The sequence below is a fragment of the Castor canadensis genome, chromosome 3 (assembly GCF_047511655.1).
Source record: "Castor canadensis chromosome 3, mCasCan1.hap1v2, whole genome shotgun sequence".
In the NCBI taxonomy this organism is placed as follows: domain Eukaryota; kingdom Metazoa; phylum Chordata; class Mammalia; order Rodentia; family Castoridae; genus Castor; species Castor canadensis.
The window spans coordinates 58,693,164-58,699,650 of record NC_133388.1 but is presented as its reverse complement, the minus strand read 5'-3'; positions in this window follow the sequence as shown (position 1 = coordinate 58,699,650).

Genomic DNA, 6,487 nt, shown 5'->3' with positions numbered 1-6,487 from the left:
GTGCTATGCCTTCAATATAATCCAGCTAACACTGTATCACATGATTTAGAACTTCACATAACTTAGATCATCTCATTCAAAATTTACTCATGCAGAAATATTGTACATGAGGAAAAATGAACTCCTCCTATGTGGTCTGTAAGATGCAGTTCAAACATAGCCATGCCATAGATATTTTCATCCATTGTGTTTAGAAAAAAAATATTGCCAAACTCTGAATTCCTTCAGCATTTACATGAAACATTGACTTAATCTTAAAATTCTATTTAGACTACAAAATTTACAAAATTATGTGTGTGTTTAAGCACTGTCCATAGAAAGCTCTGACATAAGTTGGTCTAGTGTTCATGATTTCAATTGTCCTCCCATATACAGAAGATGCTGTAGATGAATCACATGCCTAACTCCATCTCATCATACCTGGTCTACTCCATGACCAAATATTTCCTATCACAACTAGGGAATATTTAGGAAAGTTTCTACGTATGTTTCCATAGAAGATTATCATGATTCCAAAGTAAATCAACAGCTTATTCTAATAATACATCATTAAATAGAAGTATAATTACAAAAGCCCCTGATTTTGATAACATGTCTCAAGGGTGTTCATAGAAAATATAGTTCACTAAACAGCCAATGGTGCCTCAAACAATACACTTAAAGTTCATCCCTAAGATTATAAAAGATTCATTTCATAATCTTAAGACCCACCATTTTTTACAGGGTCATCACTCTTCATATATGAGTGAGCTTGACATCAAAGTCCTTAGGCATCAAGGACTTCAGTGATGAATATATTGGGGGAGAAGATCTCTGTATTTTTTCCAGAGACAATTTCTGTATCTGTCAGAACCTTTCAAGAATTGATGTTCCAATTCAGAATTGTACAGAAGTTTTAGGATTCTAAATTTATCTTCTCCAAAGTCTTAAATGTCATATTTCATATATTTTTCCATTACAATGTTTAGTGATAATTATTATGAGATTTGACTGTAATAGTTAAATGGAATCTTTCTCACAGTTTGTTGGACATTAAAAAAAGTTGAAACTTTATCTCAAAAAAAGGCCAAATTTCCCTTATTATGTATATACTAAGATGAGATTATATATATATGCATATGTATATACTCTTCTGCAAAAATATATTGATAAATTTATTAACCTGATATATAAATTCAAAGTACTCAATATAATGTCCAATGTAATGATTTAAGAAAACATTATATGTACAAGGAATTAAAAATAACTCTGTCATATCCCGAATTGGTACCTTCACATTTTCTAATCTTCCTATATATTTCAAATAGAATCAAATTTAAGAAAGATAAATAATATAAAACATTTAACCAGATGTCTAAATATGCAAAACAAAAATCAACTACTAGAAAATTGGTTATTTTCCTTTGTATTGCAAGGAAAAGTTTCCCAAATCAGACTCTCAATTCAGCTGGCAGATATTTACTCCAATCAGCATAAGAGCTAGAAGATTGCTTTTTGCAAATGTTAAATCTCAACTCATCTTGTTTTGAATTCACCATCCCCACAGCTTTTCCTCTAACATGAATGGCAGGGTAGTGAAAGCAAGCAGCTGTCCCTTCATTATTATTTTTTCATTGCATGATTCAGACTGTCACCATCTTTTATAAATACAGACTGAACAGAACAGGCTAAAGAAATTCAGTTCAGGGTCAGCTCCGTCAAGTAGCATGAAATTGTGCACTGCTGGAAAGTGAGGGCTTAATCTTTGCAGCAAGGGTCATAAAACAGAATCATATGGTCTTTCAAACATTACTCTTCTTCCACAGCTAGTTTTTGGAGTGTTTGTAACTTTTGCTGATTGAAAGCAGAGACCATCAGTTAGTTAATAGGATAAAAGGAAATGCTATAACCTACCTAAGGACTCTGACTTGATTTATAGAAGTTCTGCTTCACTGACATACTCAATAAATTGCAATTAATCCTCACAGACTTAATATTCACAAGCCCATGGTTACTGGAGTGTGCTTTGAGAGATTCAGTCATACAAACCAGGGCACTATATTGATGGACATGTGGTACATCCTTTGGTAACATTATTTCTGTTTGATTTGATGCTATCTCTGCACAGCAATATTTTAGCAATTTAAAAATATCCTCTTTTGTAATTTGCAACATAAAATTCTTTTATTCAATATCAGAAAAGCAACAGAATTTATGCTGAAAGATATCTAAGAGGATATTATGAAGGTAAAATTGCACTACAAATAGTTTTATAAAGCCATTTTATAGATATAGCAATTAGATACTCATTCAGCAAAAATCTTTGAGGTAATGGTGATAACTTTCTGAATTTCCCCTAGTTGATTTTGTTTTCTTCCATAACTAGGATAAAATAACATGGATTACAGAAGGAAAATATGACACAGACTTGCTCTAGGTGCTGACAACACTTTCTTTTTACCACCCTATACTATTAGAAATTGTCTGAATTTCATTTATGTTAGAATATTGAGTTACAACTCCTTTTCTAGTTTTCTGCTACTTTGCAAAAACAGTTATTTTGGGACTTCACCTTTATTTTAAAATTTACATTCCATGCTACATACATACCCACAGGAGAGATGAAGATTCACATGATCAGAACTTGATGTCCTGTTTCTGATTTGAACTACACTTGCATTTCCTTTTTAAAAACCCACATAGAAGAAGTATCTATGACTGTTTTTTTGTTTGAAGTCATATACTTAATGTCTTTTCTGTCTTATTTTTCTTCTGCAATTTATTTTCTCTTCTTTATGTACAGAAAATAAAATTAATTTGTAATGATTTCTCTTAAATATAAAAATTGTAGGATGCCGACCCTTTCACAAATTTTTATAAGTCATTCAGAAGCATTCCAAATTTTATGCTTTCTCTCATATGTGAATTCTCAGAATTGTAAATGATTTCACTAAAGATAAAGCCAATCTTCCTCTAGAAACAAAAACAAATTTTCTAACAGGTTGTGACCCAACGATACTGTTTTGACAAAAATAATGGTATTAGGGAAATTGGAGTATTGAGATGGCCTTTCTAACTTAAAATTTGCCTAGGAATACACATATTTACTATGTAAAAACTTATTTATGGGGGAATTAAAATAAAGTCCATTCTTTAAAATGTTCAGAAACTGCTCTATAAGGAAAAGTAGAAATTAATAAGAAAGCAGAATAAAACAGTCTATATTTTAGAGAATCACTTGGTTTTTTGTTTGTTTGTTGGAGTACTGATGCCACTTCATCAGTCCTTTTTTATGATTGGGTTTTTTGAGATAGGGTCTCACTCTTTGGGCTGGGTTTGAACCATGATCCTCCTGATCTCTGCCTCCTAAGTAGCTATGATTACAGTTGTAAACCATCGGCACCCAGCCCATTCTTAAAAGTGAAAAATCTCATTTTAAAGTAGAAGTTGAGTATAATTGAAGCAGGCATTTATTTATCTTGCGACACTTACTTTAATATTACTATATTTACTTAAAATTATTCTTAGTATTAAGTGTCTTCTCTATACATTGTTTTGTCTGATATGTATAATTTAGGACTCCAAGTTACCAATGTACCTAGATTGAATCTTCAAACTAGAATTTCTTATACGTTTTTGTCAGCATATATTATCTATACACAAGGATTCATTATGACATTTACAAATGTGCTTACAATCTACTTTAATTAAATTCACCCCTTCCATCATTCTTCCTTATCCCCTTCCCCCTCTTAGAATAATTTTGACAGGTTTCATTCTGCCATTTTCATACAGGTATGCAAAGTATGTTGACCACATTCACCTCCTTCATCCTCTCTTTAACCCCCCTTCCTCTGGTGCCCACCTCAGATGGGACCTGTTTGACCTACCTGTCCTTCAGTTTTTAAATGTCTATTTATTGTTCAAGGGGGTTTCACCTTGATATTTCTCACAGGAATGTATCATACTTTAATTGATTAAGCCCTTCTATTACTTATACTTTTTCCATTGCCCTGCTCCCCTATTATTTAACAGCTTTTTGTGCATTTGGTTATAACATCTTCATACATGGATGCAACATTTTTCAATATTATTCACTCTCTTTCATTCTCTTTTCCTCTCTTGCCTACACGTAGTACCCTCAGACAGGCCCACTATTTCAAATCATGTTCTCTGTCAATGTACATGTATGTATATGTATATATATATACATAATAATGTGTGTTTGTGTGTATATGTGAATGCTTATAAGAGCATGTATACATTTATCTTTTAGGTCTAGTTAATCCTAAAACTTTTAAATCCTTAAAAATATAAAGGCTTTATAATTATCTCTAAGCTATACTTTTTCTTAATGTATAAGAACTAATCTTTAGATAGGTTGAAAGCTATAGAAAATCATGCATATTTGAATTATATTAATAATAACTGATAATCTTTTTGGTTTCTTAATGTAGCATTTGTCATTTTCAATAGGTTCAAACAGTTCAAAACATATATTTAGTTTAAATTTTTTATTTTTTATTGTTGTACTGGGTACATTGTGGCATTTACAAAGGTTCTTACAATGTATAAAATATATCATTTCCCTGCCTCCTCCCCACTCCCACTGGTACCTACCCTCCAGTGCAGGACCTGTACCATTCTCCTGTTTTCTGATTTTGCAAAAGAAAAAAAATGACATTTTTGCTTAAGATAGCTGCACAAGGAGTTTCCTTGTGGCATTTCCATGAATGTGGCTTTTGGCCTTCTCAACTTGGCTAACTTTACTTAAGATGATGTTCTCCAGTTCCTTCCATTTCCCTGCAAACGACAAAATTTCATTCTTCTTTGTGGCTGAATAAAATTCCACTGTATATAAATACTATGTTTTCTCAATCCATTCATCAGTGGTGGGGCATCTTGGCTGCTCCCATAGCTTAGCTATTGTTAGTGCTGCAATAAACATGGGTGTGCAGGTGCCTTAGTTGTAACCAGACTTACATTCCTTCAGGTATATCACTAAGAGTGGAGTTGCTAGATTGTATGGTAGTTCAATTTTTAGTTTTTGGATGAGTCTCCACAGTGTTTTCCATAGTGGTTGTACTAATTTACATTCCCACCAAAAGTGTATGAGGATTCCTTTTCATCCACATCCTTGCCAATGTTTGTTGCTGTTTATGTTCTTGAGATAGCCATTCTAACAGGACTGAAGTAGAATCTTAACACAGTTTTGATTGTATTTCCTTTATGGCCAGGGATATTGAGCATTTCTTCATGTGTTTTTAGCCATTTGGACTTGTTCCCTGGAAAAAGCTCTGTTCAGTTCTTTTGCCCATTTCTTCGTGGGTCATTGATTTTTTGGGAATTTAGATTTTTGGTCTCCTTATATGTTCTGTTATCAATCCCTTGTTAGATGTATAAATAGCAAAGATTTTCTCCCATTTTGTGGGCAGCCTCTTCAATTCAGGGACCATTTCTTTTGTTGTGGAGCTTTTTAATTTCCATTTGTCAATCCTTTCTCTTAGTTGCCAAGCCTTTTGAGTCTATTGAGGAAGTCCTTGCCTATGCCTATTGCCACCAGCGTATTTCCTGCACAAGCTTCAGTGTTTTGAGTCTGATATTAATGTCCTTAATCCACTTTGCGTTGATACTTGTACGGGGTGGCAGACATGGATCTGGTTTTAGTTTTCTGCATGCAGATATCCAGTTTTCCCAGCAACATTTGTTGAAGAGGCTGTCTTTTCTCCATTGTATGTTTTTGGTATCTTTGTCAAAAATCAGCTAGGTGTAGCTTTGTGGATTCATATCTGGGTCATCTATTCTGTTCCACTTGTCTTCATATCTGTTTTTGTGCCAGTACCATGCTGTTTTTATTGCTATGGCTCTGTAGTATAGTTTGAAGTTAGATATTGTGATACCTCCAGCATTGCTTTTTGCTCAGTATTGCCTCAGCTATTCATGGTCTTTTGTGCTTCCAAATGAACTTCAAGGTTGATTTTTCAGTGATGAATGTCATTGAAATTTTGATGGGACTTGCATTGGACATGTAGATTGCTTTTGGTAGTACAACCATTTTCACTATGCTGATTTAACCAATCCGTGAACATGGGAGATCTTTCCGTTTTCTGTGGTCTTTTTGATTTCTTTCTTCAATTGTTTATAGTTTTTCTTGTAGAGGTTTTTCACATCCTTTGCTAAGTTTATTCCTAGGTATTTTATTTTCCTTGAGGCTATTATAAATGGATTTATTTTCTTATAGTCTTTCTTAACCTGTTCACTTTTGCTGTATAGAAAGACTACAGATTTTTGTAAACTGATTTTATATCCTGCTACTTTGCTGAAGCTGTTTATGGTGTTTAGGAATTTTTGGCATAGTTTTTCAGATCTTTTAGGTATAAGATCAGGTCATCGGCAAATAGGGATAGTTTAACTACTTCCTTTCCAACTTGTATTCCTTTTATTTCTTCTACCTGGCTTATTACTCTGGTTAGAAATTTCAAGACTATGCTGAGTAAGAGTAAAGAAA